Source organism: Temnothorax curvispinosus, unplaced genomic scaffold, assembly GCF_003070985.1.
Source record: "Temnothorax curvispinosus isolate PA1 unplaced genomic scaffold, ASM307098v1 QBEX01001498.1, whole genome shotgun sequence".
Lineage (NCBI taxonomy): Eukaryota > Metazoa > Arthropoda > Insecta > Hymenoptera > Formicidae > Temnothorax > Temnothorax curvispinosus.
The window spans coordinates 1,855,060-1,871,916 of record NW_020211278.1 but is presented as its reverse complement, the minus strand read 5'-3'; the positions used below and the strand labels follow the sequence as shown (position 1 = coordinate 1,871,916).

Below are 16,857 nucleotides of genomic sequence, written 5' to 3'. Positions count from 1 at the left end.
GAGAGAGAGAGAGAGAGAGAGAGAGAGAGAGAGAGAGAGAGATCCCTCGGGCGAAACGCCGACCTCTTTAGCTAAAATAAGCGGAAGTAAGTAACGAGTCGGGGATCTAAATTTAGACCATCGCGACGTGTGCTCATCCTTCAGCCTGCGCTATTACGTTCAGCCTTGCCGTTGCATATCTCGTCGCGTGCTACGCGTACACGCACGTACACGCGCGCGCCTAAGAGTTCACGGATTAATCTGACCGCGTCGTATGTCGTTTAGGATGATGCGTGTGAGTGCATGAGTCGGACCAGCTGACTGCCAAAACAGCTGTAGCGTGATGCGCGATGATGCATTATAGTCGCCGGGCCTTTACTCGCTCTCGGCCCGTGGCCGAGGTCTTAGCCCGACTGATTTAGTCGTCCGACATCCCGAAACAGACCTGACTATCGCACGTAACGATCGACCCGTGTCGTCTGACGAGAAACTCGAGCGTTGTCTTTATGCAAGACACGCTGATTTAAATATTCCGTCGGAAAAATATAACAAGAATCCTGTATTATATCTATACCTATAATCTATATATTAGTAAAATACTTCAGTTTATAAATTACTTCTAGACATACCTTTAGCGGCAGAATGAAAAATTTTGTAGAAACTTGATCATCATTTTTTAAATACGAAAAATCTGGACGAAAAGTTTTCATTAGACTTTGTTCTATTTTCTCAACTTGCTGTCGTTAAATTAATAAATTCTTTCTCATCAATCAGAATGTTAATTGTTATAATTCTTCGAGACTACATCATGTAAGTCAATTATCAAGTAGCCTTAATTAGCGATTAGCACAAGCTAATGATCTCAACATGGGTATGACTAGCGTTGGAAAAATGCGATATGCCGTGAAAAACAAACGCAAATAAAGAGAGTTAAAGCACGCACAGAGCTGCATCACAGTTATTTACAATTCATCTCTCGTAGAGCGTATTCGAAAAAAAAACAATTATTTTTCCGAGAAGTTTTTTTAAAAAATATAAATAAAAAATAAACTTTTGCTGCACTGCTCCTCCTATATCACAAAGCGTGGCTGTAATTCTTACTTTTATTTATTTTATTCTTGAATTAAATTATATCTCGCTTCCATTTTTCTTTAAACTTTTATTGCATTACTGCTTATATAGGATATTTATAACATATAAATGTATATGAATGTCTGCAATGTATATAGCTCGCGTGGATTTGTTAAGCCTAAATATTTGTACGGATCGGGCATCCTTGCAGGATTATTTCCCCGAGAAATGCAATTATCAGGTTCAACTGCCTATAATGCAATTTATATATATATAGATTGATATACGTCGCAACACACGTTTTTCTTATCACGCAGAGGACCAGCGCGCGGCGCGGCGTGGCGTTCTGATATCCGTATTAGCGTGGCGTTCTCTCGCACACAACGTTAAATGAATTTCAATCGTTCGTTCAACAACAAGCAGCGCACTTACGCGATATGAAGGCTCGTAAATTATCATCGTTCCGAATGCGCTATTGTTAATCGTCACACAATGCCTCCGGGCTAATACCGCCCTATCTAAAATAATCGAAGCGGCAAAACGTCTCAAATATCCGAAATCGGCAGACGGTCTCATAATGTCCGTCTCGATTAATTAATTTAATTATGCTTCAGTCAGCTGCATGCGTCGCGGTTACGTCATTTCGAAATAATCGTGTTTTCGTGAGAAATGCGCCTCGTCGACGCGTTAGTCGGGGTTCACTAAACAGACACATCGTGTGTGTGGAGTAATTTATCATAAATCCGGTTCTCCTTCATATTATAAGTTCTCGTATATAAAACGCTATTATGTAACTACTTTCCATTTTTCGGGATGAAAAAAATTAATACATTATTAAATCTGTGAAGCTGGAAAAAGGATAAAAATCAATTCTTTTGCTACATAAAAGTACATTTGATTTTTTACATAGACTTCAAGGCTCTTGTTCTCTTGCTATACGCGAAAGTGCGTGCTTTTCACGCTCTTTCACGAAATGAAAGGGGGCAGCAGTCTTTCCTCCATTCCGTATTTGGGCACGACGGATAGTAATATTCATGTTCTTTCGGACGTTATTTCGGACGGATGAGCGAACGAGCTGTCGTCACCGTGCGGACGCGGATTACAATCCGGGGCGGGGATTTCACGAACGAGGCGAAAGGCGAGAGGCCATGCCGGCCTTTATTGAGGAAAACAGATGTCGCCCGAGATAAAAAAAAAAACTATTCCGGGGCTGATAAGGTGAAACACGCCCAAAAACTGATACCGCTGAGTTACGACCGGCTCGGAATGTCGCGCGCGCCTCGCCGTTCGACACGGATGTAGCTTCGGGTCGATCCATCTGCGCCGCGCGGATCCGGCGCGTTATCTGCGGATTTTCAATCCGAGAGCGTTCTAGACGTGCAGTGTGCACCACTGTGGTTTATGGTCCGCGCTGCTCGATAACGATTTAATAGGATCCCCAGCGTCGCAGAATGGTCACGGGGGCGATCTTTTGCTCTCGGGGATCGATATTGGTAACGTTTTCGATTCGGATTTCAGTGTTGCAGCCGCGAAGATAATGTTCATGCTTTTCCCGCCATATAAATCAGATTCTTCTGTATTAATAGCGTTAAATATAGAACTGGTTGAAGGTATATAAAGATTCTGATCTTTCTATTAGGCGGTAATATACGATCTTTTATAGATAGATAAATCTATAGGAATTTAAGTGGTCTACGCCGTAAAATTGTGCCAGTTAAAAATGAAAGATATACTAAAGGAGTATTAGTATACAAATTTATTGTTTTTATTTGCAATTAAAGACTAAGACACTTACATTACTGCGTTTTTCTTGCATTTTAGTTAATTAGTTTATTTATATATATCTCGCGTAAACAAAAAGTTCTAGTACTTATTGTCTTTTCGTTCGTTTTATCGTGTTTTAAAAGACTCTAATATTGTTAGTTTCGCTCGCGTCATGTTTTTGTTAAGAAGGTAACAGAATTACGATATTGCACGCTAACCTTGAGAGCTCTATTACTTGTTGGGCTTCTTCGAGGGATGTCTATATTTTTTCCGATGATTGAGCGATGGAACATAACGTAATATATTTAACCGTAATTTACATTTATGTATATACATGTACTAACATAGGGTACAATGATATCATAATTAATTTGTTTAATTTTGTTCAGAATAATGTTTTTCTATATCAAAATCGCAGAATTCTAGGAGGTCAGCTACCTTTGCTATATCATAAAATATGTAATGCATTAAAAAACGTAAATTTGAATATTAAATTGCTTGTATCTGAAATTGATTTCAACAAATTATCGCACAAATATTGCGTTTCGTTTTGTAAGGTCGTTAGCATCACTTAGAACGGTTAATTTCGTCCGATTGATGAGAGCTTATTGGAAATTTAAAAGAAATATTGTTTCACGATTGTTGCTAATTCTCTCACTGGCAAATGTATCACTGACACAATTTAATTGATTGATATGTATGTGTATAGATTTATATTACTAGTAACAAATTTCACTGTACATTATTATACTGTTTAAAATTATTTAATTCTTTTTCTGTAATGAAAATGTAAATAACTGATTATAACTACTCTATTTAAAAAGATTAAATCTAGTCTCCACTTAAACGATAAAATTTATTTTTACTCTGATTGATAAATTTATTTATGTAAATTAATTTATTACTTTTATTTATAGTTTCTAAAAGAAGATAAAATTGTGTGATTTTTATAAGTCAGAAAAGTCAAATTATATATAGATTGGCACCGCAAAAATGTAACATTATCTTGATTCTTTTATCGCTGTATTAAAATTACATAATCCCCTTTTTTGAGACGTAAAAAGATTAGACAAATAAGTAATAATAAAGTTATTTATGGTTCTTCGGTTATACAAAACAATAATATGTTTAATTATTTCTTTAAATTGAATAATCAATCAGTTAAACAAATTGTCAATCAATTAAAAAAAATAATCAATTTGTAAATAAGTTAAAATTTGCTATTATTAAGTTGATGATAATCAATCATAGAACAAAAATACTGATTCATGATAATCAATCAGTTGTAATATATGTAGAGAAATATTTGCATACACGGAATTAAAAGACAAAATATATGCAATTGAGCGATGCAAATTGATATCACCTGAATTAATTGGCCATACAGCTCTAGTCATGTTAAAACTATTATTGCGTCGACATTTTCATACCTAAATTTTATAATTAATTTTCAGATTATGCTATTAAAATATTGCACGGTGGTTGCGGATCGACCCGCACAATATTAACCTCTGATGTTTTCTTCGTTACGTTTAAAATAGCAATAAATTCACGCGTTCTGAATTTTGAAACAATTGCCATGGACGCTGAAAAAGCTAAGTGCACTCTGGTGTATCAAGCGTGTCAAAACTTTCGCATATTTCGAGAGCACCCGGCAGTACCTTGAAAGCACTACCGCTATTGGGAAACCTCATGGTTATCGCGTGCACCTTCACGGGGATTACATAATATTACGATGTGAACAGCGAACGGTCCGGCCTTCAGCGAATTATCTTCTTCCGTGGCAGTTTGAATCGGAAATGTCCCTTGAGTAAAAATTTCTGCATCGGCAAGTTATCGGAAAGTATCATAAATATGACTCATGTGGTATTATAAAAATATTAAATTCGATAGCATGGCCCTTTTGCATAAAACAATATGGAAAATGCCAACAAGACCGATAGTTCTGAGTTTTCTATTTTTCGAACTTACGATGCACCTCCGGGTTACTGCATGTAATATATTTGTGGTATCGTATCGGGCGATAAAAATGACGCGCAAAGTGGGTATCAATGGTATATATATTTTCGAGCTTATCTCGCGCAAACGTGTGAAAAAACAGTAGTATAGAGAGGCTTAGTTTGGAATAAAAAAACCATTTCTTTAATTCAATTTTTGTTATCGTTCAAATAACGAAAAAGACGCATCTATATTTAATACTCGGACTTGCGGCAAACGTAACGCTTTATGAACGATAATATCAACTTTCACCCTTTATTTTTTGATGTTGCCCTTTTATATTTTATTGAGTTTCGGCCGTTATGCGACTCTTACGCTACGCTCGCACGTAACGCGGTTGCCAGCTAATTTCTCTGGAGGCGCACAAAACTTGACCGTGCCCGAAGGCGGCCATTCTTGCGGCCCCGGCATAACCGTGGGGGCGATAAACGGCCTTAAAGCAGTAAGGGGGGATCGGGGCAGAGAGGGGAAGGGGAAGTAGGAAAGCCATGGCGAGAGGGAGAGGGGGTCAATACCCTACGCCGGCGGTCGGATCCACCCCTAGATACGCGCAAATGACGCCGTTGATGGATCTGGTCTATGGTGCTGGGCATGGAAAAGAGGGGTGCGAGGCGAGGGGCAGGGGTGATTGATGAGAGTATCTACAGCCTACCAAGCCACTCTACGGCCCTAACTTAATCGCGCATCTCACGCTGACCTCGATATCGCTGAAAACATCCCTCCCCCGCCGCGCCGCTCGTCCCGTTCCCCCAAGCTATCGTTCCTTTCTTACCATCGCGTTTCTACTTTCTTGCCTTTTGCCGAGATACCCCTACATTCCCCCTACATTCTCGCCTCTTTCTTCTTCCCGGTGGATTCATAACTCCCTTTTTACGCGTAATCGCACGCGTGTCGTGCGGGCTACTTGCCAATGCAATGTATAAGCACTCTATCGTTCTAAGGTTGCATGGTGTCGTTTTGATTACGTCAAGTTTCACGCACATGTGATAACGGAATAACTCTGTTGAACTATCCAAATAGTTTTGAATTATACTATGAAATTTTCGCGCAAGGGCATTGTGAAAAAAAGATGAGTGTATCGCAGGTTAAGAAGGAAAGAAACGAAAAATGTGGAATATTTAAAAAAGATTGCAAGTAGAACAAGGTACAAGATCCGCATAGAAAATTCCAGATCTTAAGCCTGATTTTATATATGATGGGAGATGCAGTCGCGGAAAGTTCTTTGCCAATATTATAGACTAAGAAAACGTAAAGTAAAACGTAATTCGATGTAAGCGTATTAAAACTTCATCAGCAGAACCCGGAAATACCGAGACGGAGAGACAGAAAATGACGCGAAGAAAACCGCGGATAAAAAAAGAGTCGAGAAAGGCAATTGGCGAGGAAACGAAAAGATAGATTACTAACGACAAAAGAAAATACAATTAAAGACGCCGGGGATAATTTCGGACGGTGACCCAAAAGAAAAAGAAAGTACTCGCTCACGTACGAAGGAATCGACTTCGAGGGATACAGAATGGGGAGGAGTAAGTGTATGATGGGACTGGAAGAGTCCGAAATACGATATGGGAAACAGAAACGATGTGGAAGGAAGAAGAGAATTCGCTCGGAACGGCAAAAAAAAGTCTTAATTGCACCTCGATTGGGTGGAACACTCTGATTCTCTCGTTTACGCCCCTCCGCAACATCAGATACTATCGTCAGATTGACAAAGTGAGAATCCTGAAGGCTATATTACGCGGAATATTCTTATTTGTCTCTTTTTTTCTTGGGATTGCGTTTTATGTATAACCCTCCCCGAGTCTGTTACATTGCGCGGAAAAACTGTAACCGTACGAAGTAAGATTGCTTTTATATTCAATAATAAATTATTATTTAGAAATAATTGTGACCTAAATTGTTTTACATACAATAATTTATATAGCATATAGCAATATATAACATGTAGTATATAACATATAGCAATTTTATTTCTATTTTTATGTAGAACTTAGTGTATTTTTGAAATACAACAAGTAATGTGTGATTTAATTGTTATTTAATTGTTAACTGACTCAGCATATTGTTATGTCAATTTTCTGACTTATACATTTTCTATTCTAAGTTTTTAGTTTTTAAATATTAAAGATTTCAAAACTTTTCTCCTCGTTTTCTTTCTTTAAATATCTAAAGTTCAGTCCAATGTTTATAAATATAAAAGTTAAAATAAGTTATATCTAAAAGTTGTTGACACTCGTTGCAAGTTGTTGTAAATCTGTCGTGTGTGTTTATCGAATTATGGGTAGGAGTATCTGTATACTTTTGCGGTTCGAACGTTTCGATATCGATTTAGTTCACGGCGAGCGATCCCGTCGGGCATTCGATTGCGACGCAGAGTGCCTGGGGAAAGAAGCTATTTGCAAATGCGCGGCATCGAGGACGCTGCTTATTAATTTCCCTAATGAACCCGCTGCGCTAGAGCCCGAGGTAGAGCGGCTCTTTCGCGTAATCGAACGATTAAGTATCAATTAATCGGATACGGCTTTGAAGCCTCGGTGTTCGCCAATCGCCGAGTCTGCTTCGCCCTCCAATCATCCTCCTCGTAGAATACACGTTAATTTAACACAGAACGAAACGCGTTATAGCTTACAGTGCTTACACTAATAATTGATGCCGACGTAACGGTTCCATTAGATTAAACGTTTATTAACGTTCGTTAACGTGTATTTACTTTAACAATACACAGGATAAAAAAAAGATAAAATTCTACGTAAACGTGACATCAATCTCGTAACATAAAAATTACAAATCTATGGAACAGCCCAGAGAGAATGTTCTATCCTAGCTTTAAGATTCTTGGCGCGTTCGAACTCGATTTCCCGATTCCTTAAACGTTCTTAGCGTTAAGAGAGTATATAATCTCGATATATATCCAGAATTAATATTCCGAAAATTATTAAGATAACGAATAGGTATAAGCGCGAGCTGCAAACCGCTAAGAAGAATCGTAGCTGGTACTCGTGTTTTGCCGATTGCGAATCGCACGAACGCGAACATTATTCTGCTGCGGTTTTGCAGGACCGCGGAAATAAATGTTGTGGTCTCTCGAACGGGTCGAGAAACTCTCGAGAGGAATAAGCCGTGTCGTGACTTTCGCCCGATCGTTTGACCCGCCGATTATTACTAGCCGCGTATAATAAGAGCGTAACGTCCTTAGCGTTAATTCGCCGCGATTGGAGGTGGCCGCGATGTCAACGTTAACGCACTCGTAAACACGCGGAAATAAATCTTACGGCGCGGCGTGCGGAACGCAAACATAGGAAGAGCGATGAACGACTGGTCTTTCTATATTCGCCTCTGGTTGATTTCGCAAACTGACGCGTTTGCTTCAGAGTTCTTGCGGAATGTTTAGCCAACAGAGATTCGAATGATTCAGCGAGTTACGCCGAGATATGAAGAAACGCACGCGGACGCGCGGACACGCAAAAGATGGGAAATATCATGAGATATAAATCTGCAGACTCAAACTTGACCTTGATGGCACGCGAGGAGCGCGAGGCCAGAAAAGGGGAGTTTCCGCCGTTCCTGAAGGATTTCGCATCTCGTTCGTGTCTCGTTCATTCGTCTACCCGGCGCTTTCATCCTTTCTCGCCTCTCTCCGCTCTTCCTCCCTCCTCATCCCTTCAATCCCTTTTTTTTCTTCTTTGATGTGGGGTCTTTTGTCCTCCGGGATATTTGCGGAGCTTTGTTTCGACGACAGGCTACATAACGGTTTAAATGCATGCCGCTAATGGCGCGGGGCGAAAGGACTATCCGGAATACTGTCAAATGTTTATTTATAATTTGTCCGAAAAAACACGTCGCGAGTAATGATACGAGCCATATTTCCCCTAAATGCGAACCTTTGCATTGATTGTAGCGCACCCTTCGTCGAACATGACTTTTAAAGGATGGAATTTCTTGATTACTTATATGTTATATTACATCAGACGCACAACAATGATGATCTTAATTACATTAGAAATTTTCAACGTAAAAAACATTAGAAAATATTATTCAAAGTTTATTTCATGTCTCTAAATATAGCTGCATGCATAGCAAGAAATGATGTATTACAAGATACATCTACAATATATTTTATGTACCTATATTGTTGCGTCACCGCTGTAGGGGAGATTGATTAAATTAATCTCTTGATAATTTTTAATTTAGATAACAATGTAGCTATCGTTGTAGAGAAAATGTCAGTAATAATCAAACGTTTAATTTATATAATTTTTTTTTAAATAATATAACGTGTTTAGAAAATATATCTATCGACGTCTGTAAATATTTAACGCTCTGTAAAATCATCGGTCACGAGCTATCTCTTTCCTCGACGCGATTTTTTTTAGCATGTTGTCGCAGGTCACTGCAATGCGGCTGACGGTGGCATTCGGTCAATAGGCGCACTGCCAACTTTATCCAGCTCTAAATAAGCCCTTGTTCTATTTTGCGTGAGAGGAATCGTATATGAATGTGAATTCGCGAAGAAGGCCCGAAATAAAAGCGCAGACGTTCTCATTACGTTTTCTTCCATAATATCTATTCCGCATTAAAAAAAAATCATGTTACCGCGGATTTTTTTCAGAGATGGAAATGTTTTTATATCTTATGATATTTGTATTAAATCCTCCTTTTTTTTTCGTGGCAACCCATCTCGTTCCGTTTTCGATAGACGGAAACAACCGAGAACTTCACTTCGGGAGAAAATTTCGCAAGAGAAATAATAAACGGCTCGCTTATTATAATCCTCTCTCGCTCTGCGAAAGTACATTTAATTAAAGGCGTCGAACGAGCGTATCTCCTTTCGGTACTTTCTCAGAGATGGCAGCAATTCCTCCTTTCTGGCTCGTCGATCACCTGATGGAAGCCACCTGCACTCGGTCGATAGTCGGGAACATGCGAATAGCGAGAGCCCGGGCTCCTGGCAGAAGGCAACCTGACCGCGCACCGTCGCGCGACTGCTAATCTTCCTCTCGGAGCGGCCCCGACATTTCCTAGATCGATATCCCACTCCATACCGGCGAGATCACGATCGCAAACCTTATCTCACGTCGTGACACCGCCACGCTCGCAAATTTCAGACTAAAAATGCGAAAACCCACCCGAAAAAGCATGACGTCGTTCCGGTGATAAAAAACTTCCTAAGAATAAGGCCGGAGGAGGTGACAAATGACCGACACGGGTTATCGAACCGCGTGGAGCCGTTCCCCATTTTAAGGGGAAGCATCATGTTCTCCACAACGAGAAAAATCGAATAAAGACGCTAATTTGATGTACAAAATGTCATTAAATTCTTGATTTGATGTTGGAGTTTCCGCGACTTTGCTTCTTTTCGGATTGGAGCTGACACTGTCTGGTTGCGATGACGCGAACACTGGTTGCTGTACATGTCATATTTATAAGCGAGATTCCACGATCTAGTCACATGCCGATACGGCGACGCATGGCATGTGCGTTTATCCCTACGATGTGTTTCATCATAGCTCTCGTTTTGATTAAATAAAAAAAATTTTTTGCTTCTGGCAAATAAGATTAGAAGTAAATAACATGTGAAAAATAATGTATACAAATTATATATAAATGGTTAATGAACAGTTATTAATGAATAATTAATATTACAAAGAGCACCATGTAGAGTCGTAAAAGAGAAGATTTGTGGTCATCGTTGAGATTACGCTCGCGATATCGGCGAGACACTGTAATACGAAGAACGTACGAATGTCGTAACGCGGACCAGCGTGTCTTGTCTACTACTCCACTTAATTTTTTTGGAACTCGCAGCGAGACACGTAATGTGCCCGATAGTACTCTTAAGAAAGTGAGGTAATGCCTGATAACAACGCATGATATGTGCAAAGTGAGCGAAGCGATAAGGCGTAGACTAACGCGACCAAGTTTCGAGTAATTCAAGCTGTAGCTGCGGACTGGTCATTATTTAAGCATCCTAATAAGATCGATTTTCAAGAACTATTTACGTGTCTCGTTAATTCTAACTTAGCCTTTTTATTTTAATTCTTTTTATTTCTCAAGCATGCCGATCTATCTGTAATCTTCGACGCTCTGCGGAAAGTCCAAAAACACACGCCAAGATAGCGAATAGCTCTTCGCTTTATCTGTCACAAGCTTACGGAAGATGGTATCATATCGTCGGAATGTAATTCTTGAGCGAAACGATTCTTTTGATGGAAGAAGTTACGACATCTTTGTTTTCGCAGTATGTAAGAATTACTCTGGCATCGTTAAGTATTACTAAATTATTAATACGTTTATATGTTATTGAAAAGATTAAAACGTCAATAATAAATTGTTATCTGTCGAAATGAAAAAAAAAAAAACAAATTGGAATATCGGACATCCTGTTTCGATACCTTAAAATGTTATGATGCGAAAAAGCAAGGTCTCTTTCATGGTTGAACTACATTTAGACTCGATCGACTTTTGAAACTATATCAACCACGAATGTTAGAAATGTATGCGGTTGCAAGGGATCAACCTAGAACGGCAGTATCAGCCATAAATTCGAGAAGTCACATAATTTTCCTTCGAGGAAAAGACAAGCGCTGCTGTTCTTGTCGTTCTCAGCGTGAGAAGGATAACGGAATCCGTGAAAGGAGAGCTTGCGCAACGTTCTACGAACGGATCCAATATTTTTCCTCTTCCGAGGAACATCTTGGTGAAGGAGGAGAGTAACGAAGATTCGAAAGTTGAAGGAAAAAGCCGGCGAGAGGTCGGCTACCGATCGGCCCTATTAAACCAGTCGCGGTGCGACTATTACCTTAGCCTCGCGTCCTTCCGCCAAGTTTTCTCATATCGACTACGATCGATAGCCGCCCGCATCCTCGGCTCCTCATATAATCTCCGCCAATATCGTATCTGTATGGCGCCACCTCGTGACAGGCACACCGTGGATTTGTCGATGAAACGGCCTCGCGACCTCAATCAGCGATTCTTCTCTTTCCACCTCATAGAAAGAGGCTCGTCACCTTGGAGAAAGATAAGAGAATTTCCGCAATTATTTTCGGGAAAACGTCGTCGAGTCTGAGATCAGTACAGTTTCGACGAATAAATAATTAAAAACAAATAAAATATCTGCAAGAAGAATGTCTTGTCAAATTTTTTTAAAAATTCTACTTGTTTAAGTTGACAGTTAGAGTAGAAATGCGAGCGTCAGTGATAAGAACATTTGTGACAGAAGAAAAATATGTAAACTCGTTAAATCCACTGAAGTTCACGATATTCGTCACGGTAGAAGTGTTTCTCATTAAAGAAAGTTCATTGACTTTGCGCAATTCTTCCTCTGGCAGGCTTCTCACCCTAAATTCAAAGAAAAAGGGGCGGGCAGCGGCGGAAGGGCGCGCAGTCACTTCCGCTAACTGGAAAAGCAGCGCGTCGGATTGTGAAAAATCAATAAAATCGCGCACCGGGTTTACAGCGGATCGTAGAAACGAGGGGTTCATTGACTCTTCGCGTTTCTACCTTCCACGATCTACATGGTTCTTGGAACCAAGTCGAACTTTGTAAAATCGATAAAGACGTATTGGAGCACGTGCTCGCAGAACGGCAGTACACTTGATGCCTCCTCGGATCTAATTTTCTACATATAACAGACTGTTTTCTGAGAATCGATCACGCCGCAACGCTTATATGCAGAATCGTAAGAGGAAATACGATATTTCTTTTTCTGATATGGCGAGTTTAAATCTGCAGAATGTGGTTTCTGTTTGTCGTATTTGATTTTATATCGAGACAAACTCTCTTTATGCTAACGTAGCGAAGTCTATTTGAACGCTCACATATTTATAGACGTACTTGCTGATTTATTAAATATTATTATCACGCGCATTCGGCGCGTTAAATATAGAAAGCTTGATTCTATGTTTTATTTATACGGTGTGTCGCGGATTATGTTCAACGTAAATAAGAAAATAGCATTAGCCGACGTCGTCTTTCGCCGTGGGATCTAGATTTCTGTTCAAATACCGTATTTCACGTTCTTCTCTACGTATAGTTTCCTCACAAAACATCCCCGCAAAACGTTTTCACCGGTTAAGAAGACTCCGCGTTTAATTTGAAAGCACAGAATATATGCACACATGCATCAATTGTTTTCTCTCAAGGTCGTAACGGTGCGGTGAGCCTGGATGTGTGCACGTACACTCTCGTTATCCATTCACTTTTTCAATTATATGTACACGTTTATGTACAACTCGAGAAGAGGTGAGAAAGGGGTGTTGAAGGATAAAGCGAAAAGTAAAGGGAGAAGGAGAAACAGAAAGAGAGAAAGAGAGAGAGAGAGAGAGAAACAGAGAGAGACAGAGAGAGAACGGGGGATGAAATACATAATCCAATGAAACCCTAGAGGTGGCTGGAGAACGCGGCCGTTAAAACCACCCTCTACGAATCCTGTCGTGTTACTAGCTGATTACATGACAGTTACATATAGGTCAGAAAATGAAATTACAAAGCCAGCGCTGTTCAAGGACGCGCGAAACGTATATTAAACGCCTCGCATCGTCGTTTATTCAGAGGTGACCGTGGGTGATTCGCTCACGTATCCATGAATGAAACTACATTCATTAAAGGGCAAGATGCCCAACCCCCTATACGTTATTTTCAACAGCAAGAGCTTTCTGTACTGTATTAGTAACGTTTTAATTTAAGAAATGTCACGTGAGAGAAATAAAATAATAAGTTTAGCTCAAAGAAATATTGTTTTCTAGATTAGATAATTATTCATATTTGACTATTTAATTCGAGTACATATGTATATGGATAAGTACGTTTTTTATATGTTTCTTTAGCCTATCTCTATTTTATACTATTGAGATAAATATCTCAATAGTAACGTATATATGCGTGTGTTACAAGCTTTCAAATATTATTCTTATTTATCTACTTAAAATCTTTCATTTTAGTTTAGATATTTGTCTTTCTATAGATAATCGTAGCCAAGAAGAAACGGACGTTATCTAAGATAAATTACAAATTTAAAGTGCTATTTTTCACACGGAAAGTTCGAAGTGAAAAGGGCGCGAGCTAAGCTAAGTTCGTAGCCAGAATAGCTTTTTCTTTTAGCAAAAAGCTCTCTTCTCAGAGGCTTTGTGAAGCGGCGCTGAGCGGGCGTACTTGCGATGCCATCTCGAAAAATGTGTCGTCGTGCCACTTTAGCATCGTGACAGTAGGTCAAGTTTTTAGAAAATTCGGAGGTAACATCGGTCAGCGTAATCATCTCCGCGGGAGAACGGGCACAACTCACTTCGCCTGGCCCTACCGCAAAACTTCAATAAAGTTTTCCTCCTAATAGACGTACCGTATACCGGAAACCGGACGCGCCGATAAACTTCGAGAATTTGAAACTTTATAATCCAGAATGGGCGATGCTTGAACCCGATTACTTCGTATTTCCGCGCAAGCTGCCGTGAGGAGAATTAATTTCATAAAATAATGTTTCAAAGAGCCTGTATTCTTGAAATATTATCGTTCAAAGTTGAATAACATTCGAATGCCATTGTAATAAATATAACTGCAGTTATTATGTCATTAATATTTACTATGAGAGAATACAGAGAATACCGTATTTTCTGTGTAATATTTTTATAAGTACTTGTAAATTTTAGGCACAAATAGTGGAAACAAAAAAAGTAATGTAATAATAATAATCTTCTTTAAGCTTTTAGAGCTCTTTTCTTAAGAAAATTTCTTTGAAGAGATCTATATTTGTAGAAAATAATATATATTTTTTGTAAAATCGTCTCTCCACGAGTCCTCCTCTCATCAATCACTTTTTCCGTCATCTGCTCTCTTAAGAGTCGTCGCTCATCTTCTTCTGCACATCTTCCTCTTTTGTGAGAGGCTGACACTCCCCGCTGCTATCGACGCGGCTTCACTTATATACTACATCGTTATTTAACTTTATTTTCCAACGGATCAGATTTTAATTGCGGCTGAGGCGCGCAGTGAATTAAAACAAAAGAACCTCGCCACTAAGACCGCTGACGTCATCCCAACAATTTTCAAGATAATTATATACGAAACAATGAAGGTGCCAGTCTATCGAACGTGCTCAAAGTTATGTCTTTCTTTCTATACTTTCCCAATCAATAGCACGATATAATTTAAAAACAACTCGATCCTCGAAAGACGAAATATGAGTAAAGTTATTATCGTTACAATGGAAGAGAATAATTGAAAGAAACAAATATATATAAACTGTAGACCTCTCGTAATTTTTCAAATAAGGTATCTTTCTTTTACATCATTTGTAAGAGCTCTCGTCCCTAGGGGTAAAGAGGAATAATTCCGACAATACTGTGAAAGGGTACATTAACGCTCTATCACATCGTCCTAATTTCCCGTTGAACACTCCCAACAACTTCAGTAATGCACCATGCAACCCGCCAGGAACATAGATACCCAACTATCATACACCCACCTAATCCAGGTTACCCTCTTCGTGACCCGTCAATGGTAGCTACCTCCTCAGCGCTCGCATTGTCTTCTCTAGAAGCAGCGGTGCGATCGATAAATCCCAACGATGCCGGACTATAGCCATTCCGCTAAACTCAGCGCTCTCCTATTTGCACCATCGCCCGTTTCTCTGAGGCGAAGAAGACTTTCGCGGCGAACCCTTTCGGGATCAAGTAGACGGGTTCGTTTGATGTTCGCTAGGGAAAAATCTGAGATTTTTCGCGCCGCGGTGTCCAACCCCCGATCCCGTTCATCCTCTCTTTCTCTCTCTCTCTCTCTCTTCCTCTTCTGGTTGTTGTACGGTTTCGTCATACGGAAACTGCCCGACACGGTAGACTCTCAGCGCTGGCACCCTTGCCCTTGACTACAGGGTGCGAGAACGCTCGTCTGAGGGGTTCGTCGGCTCTCTCTCTCTCTCTCCCTCTCTCTGCTCCCCTCTTCCTTCCTCTCTCTCTTTCTCTTCCGGCAGACAGGTCGGGCACAAAAAAGAAAATGAGGAGTGAAAGGGTTAGAGGAGGAACGTCGCAGACGAGACGCATGTCGTCCTGCCTTCACAGCTTTCACCTTCTCACTCTTCTCAACACGATGTACGTTCGTTCATCCGTCCGTCTGTATGTACGCACCGCATAGTTGCATGGCGTCGTCTCTCTACGTGCCGACGTAAAGTGAGTAGAATCGCGTCGAGTGGAGGGTGCGGAGTGCCCCGACGGTGCGTCGAGTGATCATTCGGGGTTGAGTTGGTTGGTTAGTTATTCGATTGGTCCCCCGGTCCTACCGTAAGAGGCCCATTCATGTAAAGATCGCCGCTGTGTCATGGCATAACAGTATTTCGCGTACAGCGTACGTGTAACGCGGATCAATTAAAATAGATACACGTATTTCCTTCTATTTGTACAAAATCATTCGTTCGTCCCGTAGTCAGGTCGATTATATTACCGCAAACCGTCACAAATAAACTTGTAATAGGATTAAAATTTTGCAGAACGCTGAATGGCACTAGGAAATATTTTCATGTAGATCCCGCGCTCGGTTTCGCGCGCTAATTGCTCTTCAATTTCAATGGCATCGTTATGTCGCACGTTTACGCGGATTCATATCGGGGCGATCGACCTCGAGTGCACTCTCCATGTAATAGACGTAGACTCGAAGCGACGTAATCAAACGGTGCATTAAATGCAACGTTACGACTGAAGATCGATGCGCGAAATATATATATAGCAGTGTACGATCACGAACGTTGCGCTACGTCAACATAAAGAAGTAAGCCGTAGCGGACACCGCGCTATATTTTATCGCTACGCGACGTATAATTGGAATCTACAAAGTTGATAGCGGAAAAGCGTTGTGGCGATACGTCATAAAATGCGTTTTTCCCAATTTGCCCATAAAGTCGAGTTAAAAGATGTATTCCCTCTCGTCACTGTCACGTTATCGCGCAATATAAAATTTGTAGCAGTCAGCCAAGTTTATGCTTTACATCTCCGAATTATTTAAAGGAGATCTACAAGTGAGATCTTATTCTTTTCTATTTTATAACGCGTAAAGTTCAGTAAC

At 40.1% G+C, this 16,857-nt stretch overlaps 1 protein-coding gene across 1 annotated transcript in view; it reads right to left on the bottom strand.

Annotated features, from left to right (window-relative positions):
- The window catches only part of LOC112464766 (cytoplasmic polyadenylation element-binding protein 2), a 122,000-nt gene that overhangs the window by 89,492 nt on the left and 15,651 nt on the right, over positions 1-16,857 (bottom strand). The window lies entirely within an intron of this gene.